This window comes from Protobothrops mucrosquamatus, unplaced genomic scaffold (assembly GCF_001527695.2).
Source record: "Protobothrops mucrosquamatus isolate PMUCROS unplaced genomic scaffold, P.Mucros_1.0 scaffold4601, whole genome shotgun sequence".
Lineage (NCBI taxonomy): Eukaryota > Metazoa > Chordata > Lepidosauria > Squamata > Viperidae > Protobothrops > Protobothrops mucrosquamatus.
In genome coordinates this window covers 66,809-75,188 of record NW_015390504.1, presented here as the reverse complement: position 1 = coordinate 75,188, position 8,380 = coordinate 66,809, and positions in this window count along the sequence as shown.

The following is an 8,380-nucleotide window of genomic DNA, read 5'->3' as shown; positions in this document are numbered from 1 at the left end:
CCCTGTAAAACCGAATTAAACCAAATTTTAAAGTTGTGTTATTTCGAATTCCTTAAAATGAACCCAGTATAAAATCCTCCCTAGGCCAGGTCCGCTTGCTGGAAAAGCCATGTCTTGAGGGCGCGACGGAAGGTAAGGAGATCCGGAATCGTCCGAATCTCAGGGGGTAGTTCGTTCCAGAGGGCAGGGGCACCCACAGTGACCCTGGGACACTGTGACAGTCATTAGTATGAATCAGTTGCCAAGCATCTGAATGTAAATCACAAGACCCTGGAGATGCTGCAACATTCCAGCTGATCGGTGCTTCTTCTGGGCTCATCAGAAGCGCCAGGATCAGTGCTGCTTTCCAGCTGGAGCCTGGCGCTGATCCTGGTGCTTCCACTGAACCCTGACAGTCCCGAAGAAGCGCTGATCCTGGCACTTCCACTGAGCCCTGACAGCCCGGCAGCTCCAGCCATCTCTCGCTCAGGCTTGTACGGTGCTGCCACTGGTTCAGCTCATTCCCCTCCCCCGCTACCACTTTTCTAGGATGGTCACATACCACCTGCCAGGTGCCAATGTACCACAGGTGGTACCCATACCACTGGTTGAAAAGGTTAATCCAGGTTTTGGTTAATCCAGTCGTCGGCCTTTTAGGTACATAAAGACAGAAGAGTAGAAATACTACCAAATGATCTCTCCTCTTTCTGCCCAATTAACATCTTGGTGGATAGAGATGATGCATCTAATTGACTGCGCAACATTAGTTGTTATTAATTCTTAGCAAGATAAATAGATAACAATTGATAATAAATAGATGATATATAGATGACAGATGTGTGTGTGTGTGAGAGAGAGAGAGAAAGAGAAAGAGAGAGAGGCAGGTAGACAGACAGACAGACAGACAGATTTTCTCCATCACAACCTAATAATAATAATAATAATAATAATAATAATAATAATAATAATAATAATAATAATAATAATAATAATAATAATAAAGTTGGAAGGTACCTTGGAGGTCATCTAGTCCAACCCCCTGCTCAGGCAGGAAACCCTATACCATTTCGGACAAATGGCTGTCCAGTCTCTTCTTAAAAACTTCCAGTGTTGGAGCATTCACCATGTTCCACTGGTTAATTTTTCTAACTGTCAGGAAGTTTCTCCTTAGTTCTAGGTTGCTTCTCTCCTTCATTAGTTTCCATCCATTGCTTCTTGTCCTGCCTTCAAGCGCTTTGGAAAATAGCTTGACTCCCTCTTCTTTGTGGCAGCCCCTGAGATATTGGAATACTGCTATCATGTCCCCCCTCGTCCTTCTCTTCGTTAAACTAGACATACCAAATTCCAGCAGCCGTTCCTTATATGCTTTAGCCTCCAGTAATGTAGTCTTCCAATGGTGTCTGGTAGTAAGTTAATATTCTTGTGCCTATCATAGATAAACTTGTCAAGCATGTCCATAAGGAGTATATGAGCACTATAGTACTTCTGCTTGTTTTCCCCTGACATTTTCAAAGATATACTGCCTTCAAAAACCAGCCTGCCCAATAGTGGAAGTCATATATATCCACTGGTACCTGATGGTTTTGTCCTTGGTGAATTTTTTATAATTCTTTAAAGCCATCCACATTAGTGACCCTGAATTCATCCTGCTGTAGTAAATTCCATAGCTTATCTTAGTGATGTGTGAAGAAATACTTTTTATCTACCATGAATTTTTCATCATTCAGTTACATGGGATGACCCTGAGTTTGAAAGATCAAGAGAAGAGTTTTTGTCTATCCATTTTCTCCATACCACAACGAATGTTAGAAATCTATCCCTTATCTATTTTTAATAATAACACAGAACATTTTTCTCTTTCTTTTATTCTCCATTCTGATTTAGTGCCCACCCTTTCTACTCTCAGAATTATTTGCCCCCTACTAACTTCATCTGATTTACTAGATGTGCTGACATAGTAATGAATATCCGTATATGTTGCTGAGATAATTATGTCCCCTCTTGTTGAAAATTAATACAGTAATGTTTTGTTTTAAGTAGAAGAAGCATATATGATTAGTCTCTGGAGCTACTATGTTTAAAACACTGTTTTCATTAGAACAGGCTGTCATGTTTATGGGCATCCTCCATTTTAAATTAAAAATACTTTCTTGAGGGGAGAAAGTTCTAGTTTTATAAATGAGCTTATTTTCTTCCTTTTCAAGGAAGAAAAAGAAAAGGACAAGAATACTTACGCGTAAAATTGGATCATAAAAAATCTTACTTTTTAAAAAAAAACATGGAAGCTTATATTTTCCCCCTCCTTTCTTCTTTTATTCAAAACAAAAAGGCAATTAAGCTTTATAAGAGATTATTGTATTAATTTGTGGAAAATGATAGTGTATAGAAATATGCTAATTTTATTCCAGTTTTATCAAAAGAAATGCATTACATGAGTTGGGAAGACTGAATACAGTGACATCTTTTTCATGTTTTTATTTCAAAGTGCTTTTTATTTAAAACTTAAATAATCTATGTAAGAAGGCAAGAGAAATTTTTGATAAGAACCTAGCTATCTCTAGTTTCCTGTAATTTTAATTACAGGAATGAATTTTCAACAATAATCTTATAAATGTAGACAAGAGTAACTTAGTCAAATCAAGGTGATTTCAATCAATTATCAGAGATGGATATGTGGCACTTCTGATGCTAGTAAACCCAACTTCTCTAAGCCTGAAACGGGTTTTGTGGTCCAGTAAATTTTGTTAAGCTATGTGTTACTAGGATATAATGGATATAATGGAAGGAGTAGTGAAAGTGTTATTTGTGTGTGGCATATGTGTTTATGAGTATGAAATGTCCATATATTTATTGTGCATGGCCATCCACTCCTATGCATACAAGTATCTGCAAGTTGTTCCTTCACAAAGTCTTTGTGCAGTTCTCAGTGTCCAAAAGATGGTTCTGGCAATCAGAAATTGTGCATTTCTGTCCACTGCAGTGTGTTACTTTACAATTAAGGCTGCAATCTTACTCTATTTTAGAGTAAGTCCTGTTGAAAGCTACAGACCTAAGTAGACACATTATGCATATTAAACAAACCACTGCTTAGAAGTTCAAAATCTTTGAAATCAGCCTATATACATGTCTATGGAGATTCTCAGTCATCCAAGTCATGGTTGTCCCAAAGGTGCTTTTTCACGAGGCAACTGGACTTTCTTTTTTCTCTTTGAAGACATTTTGCTTCTCATCCAAGAAGCTTCTTCAGCTCTGACTGGATGGNAAACATGATGGGGAAAAAAGACACAATGCAAGTATTAACTTCTCACCTTTCAGCTGCTACCATACAGTTCTCATGCTTTCTTTCTGTTATGATGACTCCCAATAAAATAAAGTCTATATGTGTGAAGAATTCTAGAACTCTTGCTTTTAGCATTGCTCTAGGAAAACTACAAGAAATTAATGTAATAAAAATAAAACCCAAACAATGAAATTGAAACTGCCTATTGGAACAACTTAATTTAGCTGAAAATCACAGTAAGAAAGAGTGATAATGGGATAAAACACTAATTAAAATATAAAAAGGTTTTAATGATACTGTAAAAAGAAAATGTAAAATTAGATAATATTTTCAAATAACATCTGGAATACTTGTTTGAAGATAGAGGAAAAAGAAATGAAAAGAGACCTAAGGCTGTAGGAAGAGACTGAAAATAATAAAAATTGAACAAAGCTTTTGAAATCTTAAAAGAAATCATGATAATAAACAAAAATCAATATAAAAAGTAATTATAGCAAATATAAAACTCCAATTAAAATTCAAGGTATGTGCCTCTAAGGACCAAAAGCACCTTTGAATAAATAGTTTAGTGTTGTAACAAGGTGAGGTCTTACAGAGATTTCAGAGTGAGTAGCAGGGAGATAATATTACAGGAAGTTACAGAGAAGTCTTTCAGCCTCCCTCCCACCTCATTAGCATCACATGGGGAGGGAATTTTCAGTAGGCCTTCTCTCTATGAATGGAAGGATATGCAGATTTTCTTTTGGGAACAAGCTGCCTGTTGTATCCTGGAGCTGCACTATCATACTCCTTTCCATACATTCTTAGCATCCACTGTCTGTCTCAAAATTCTGTGCATACTTGTCGAACAAGTTAGGAATTTCACAAAAGCCAATCTATGGCACTAAAGATACTACTAATCTATCATCAATATCACCAGAAAGCGTGGCTAAAGGGAATTCAGTTCTGTACCCCCCAGGTTAAAAAGGACATTGATAACTGGAGTGTGTATTGCTTCAGATTCCACTTACTGACTCACACACAGTTCCTATGGCATCTTTCAGTTTACTTATTTTAGTATGGAAATCAAAACAAAGTCTCAATGATTGCCTGAATGATTGCTATCAAATAAGAGCATGCAGAAGAATGGTCCAAAATCCATCCAAAGGTCTGAAGGTTGGGTTATGATTGTCAATCATTCCAAAGATCAGAGGTTCAAGATTTCTTATACAAAGAGGGATATCACACAAAAGCTAGAGATCAGACATTTCTTTGGGCAAAGGAAACACAAGTCAGAGCTGCTTCTTAAATCAGATTGCAGCCAACTGTCATCAATCAAGAGATTTACTTCCTTGCTTGGCAAGAAGCCTAATATAATGGCATTCCTCTGCTCTTCACTTATACTCATTGGATGCAGTTATTCAAACATAGCATGGCAGTCCAACTCAGAAGGGGAATGAAAGGGACAGTCGCCAAGTAAGGAATGGCCTGGCTGGTGGGGCCCTGAAGTAAGCGGGTATGGGGTGAGTGAAGCAGCTCCACCCCCTCCCCCACCTACCTCACCTTGTGGTGGCAGCGGCGCGATGTGCCGAGCAGCCGCAGAAGTGGGCTGGCAGCCATGCAGGTGCCTGCTGGATGGGACTATTGGTACCGCAACTGCGAGGTGAGGCAGGTGTCACAAAAAATATAAGACATCCCCCCAAAATAAGACCTAATGCCTCTTTTGGAGGCAAAAATAATATAAGACCAGGTCTTACTTTCAGGGAAACACAATAGTTGGGAAACTACTCAATTTTTTTTTATTTAGTTAAAACAGGGCTTTTCAACCTTTTCACCCATTGTACCACTTTTAGGATATGGCAACATCCGAGTACCACCAGTTGCCTAGCAAGGTGTCAAAAACTTGATGACCCAAAAAAAAAAAGCCACAGCCAAGCAAGACACCTGCCTGCCCACCCAGTGGCGCTCTTCCTCCTGTCCAAGGTTTTCATTGTTGTGAGCATTTCTGTTGAGGATTGGCAGTGGGGGTGGGGTGGGGGTGTTTGGTTTTTATTCCCCCCGTCTGCTGGGTGGTTGCAGCAGGTTTTGGTCACTTCACATGACCCTGGGACACTGTGACAGTCATAAGTATGAATCAGTTGCCAAGCATCTGAATGTAAATCACAAGACCCTGGAGATGCTGCAACATTCCAGCTGATCGGTGCTTCTTCTGGGCTCATCAGAAGCGCCAGGATCAGTGCTGCTTTCCAGCTGGAGCCTGGCGCTGATCCTGGTGCTTCCACTGAACCCTGACAGTCCCGAAGAAGCGCTGATCCTGGCACTTCCACTGAGCCCTGACAGCCCGGCAGCTCCAGCCATCTCTCGCTCAGGCTTGTACGGTGCTGCCACTGGTTCAGCTCATTCCCCTCCCCCGCTACCACTTTTCTAGGATGGTCACATACCACCTGCCAGGTGCCAATGTACCACAGGTGGTACCCGTACCACTGGTTGAAAAGGTTAATCCAGGTTTTGGTTAATCCAGTCGTCGGCCTTTTAGGTACATAAAGACAGAAGACTAGAAATACTACCAAATGATCTCTCCTCTTTCTGCCCAATTAACATCTTGGTGGATAGAGATGATGCATCTAATTGACTGCGCAACATTAGTTGTTATTAATTCTTAGCAAGATAAATAGATAACAATTGATAATAAATAGATGATATATAGATGACAGATGTGTGTGTGTGTGAGAGAGAGAGAGAGAGAGAAAGAGAGAGAGGCAGGTAGACAGACAGACAGACAGATTTTCTCCATCACAACATAATAATAATAATAATAATAATAATAATAATAATAATAATAATAATAATAATAATAATAATAATAATAATAAAAAAGTTGGAAGGGACCTTGGAGGTCATCTAGTCCAACCCCCGGCTCAGGCAGGAAACCCTATACCATTTCGGACAAATGGCTGTCCAGTCTCTTCTTAAAAACTTCCAGTGTTGGAGCATTCACCATGTTCCACTGGTTAATTTTTCTAACTGTCAGGAAGTTTCTCCTTAGTTCTAGGTTGCTTCTCTCCTTCATTAGTTTCCATCCGTTACTTCTTGTCCTGCCTTCAGGCGCTTTGGAAAATAGCTTGACTCCCTCTTCTTTGTGGCAGCCCCTGAGATATTGGAACACTGCTATCATGTCCCCCCTCGTCCTTCTCTTCGTTAAACTAGACATACCAAATTCCAGCAGCCATTCCTTATATGCTTTAGCCTCCAGTAATGTAGTCTTCCAATGGTGTCCGGTAGTAAGTTAATATTCTTGTGCCTATCATAGATAAACTTGTCAAGCATGTCCATAAGGAGTATATGAGCACTATAGTACTTCTGCTTGTTTTCCCCTGACATTTTCAAAGATATACTGCCTTCAAAGACAGCCTGCCCAATAGTGGAAGTCATATATATCCACTGGTACCTGATGGTTTTGTCCTTGGTGAATTTTTATAATTCTTTAAAGCCATCCACATTAGTGACCCTGATCACATTAGTGATCCTGCTGTAGTAAATTCCATAGCTTATCTTAGTGATGTGTGAAGAAATACTTTTTTATCTACCATGAATTTTTCATCATTCAGTTACATGGGATGACCCTGAGTTTGAAAGATCAAGAGAAGAGTTTTTGTCTATCCATTTTCTCCATACCACAACGAATGTTAGAAATCTATCCCTTATCTATTTTTAATAATAACACAGAAATTTTTTCTCTTTCTTTTATTCTCCATTCTGATTTAGTGCCCATCCTTTCTACTCTAAGGATTATTTGCCCCCTACTAACTTCATCTTATTTACTAGATGTGCTGATATAGTAATGAATATCCGTATATGTTGCTGAGATAATTATGTCCCCTCTTGTTGAAAATTAATACAGTAATGTTTTGTTTTAAGTAGAAGAAGCATATATGATTAGTCTCTGGAGCTACTATGTTTAAAACACTGTTTTCATTAGAACAGGCTGTCATGTTTATGGGCATCCTCCATTTTAAATTAAAAATACTTTCTTGAGGGGAGAAAGTTCTAGTTTTATAAATGAGCTTATTTTCTTCCTTTTCAAGGAAGAAAAAGAAAAGGACAAGAATACTTACGCGTAAAATTGGATCATAAAAAATCTTACTTTTTTAAAAAAAACATGGAAGCTTATATTTTCCCCCTCCTTTCTTCTTTTATTCAAAACAAAAAGGCAATTAAGCTTTATAAGAGATTATTGTATTAATTTGTGGAAAATGATAGTGTATAGAAATATGCTAATTTTATTCCAGTTTTATCAAAAGAAATGCATTACATGAGTTGGGAAGACTGAATACAGTGACATCTTTTTCATGTTTTTATTTCAAAGTGCTTTTTATTTAAAACTTAAATAATCTATGTAAGAAGGCAAGAGAAAATTTTGATAAGAACCTAGCTATCTCTAGTTTCCTGTAATTTTAATTACAGGAATGAATTTTCAACAATAATCTTATAAATGTAGACAAGAGTAACTTAGTCAAATCAAGGTGATTTCAATCAATTATCAGAGATGGATATGTGGCACTTCTGATGCTAGTAAACCCAACTTCTCTAAGCCTGAAACGGGTTTTGTGGTCCAGTAAATTTTGTTAAGCTATGTGTTACTAGGATATAATGGATATAATGGATGGAGTAGTGAAAGTGTTATTTGTGTGTGGCATATGTGTTTATGAGTATGAAATGTCCATATATTTATTGTGCATGGCCATCCACTCCTATGCATACAAGTATCTGCAAGTTGTTCCTTCACAAAGTCTTTGTGCAGTTCTCAGTGTCCAAAAGATGGTTCTGGCAATCAGAAATTGTGCATTTCTGTCCACTGCAGTGTGTTACTTTACAATTAAGGCTGCAATCTTACTCTATTTTAGAGTAAGTCCTGTTGAAAGCTACAGACCTAAGTAGACACGTTATGCATATTAAACAAACCACTGCTTAGAAGTTCAAAATCTTTGAAATCAGCCTATATACATGTCTATGGAGATTCTCAGTCATCCAAGTCATGGTTGTCCCAAAGGTGCTTTTTCACGAGGCAACTGGACTTTCTTTTTTCTCTTTGAAGACATTTTGCTTCTCATCCAAGAAGCTTCTTCAGCTCTGACTGGATGG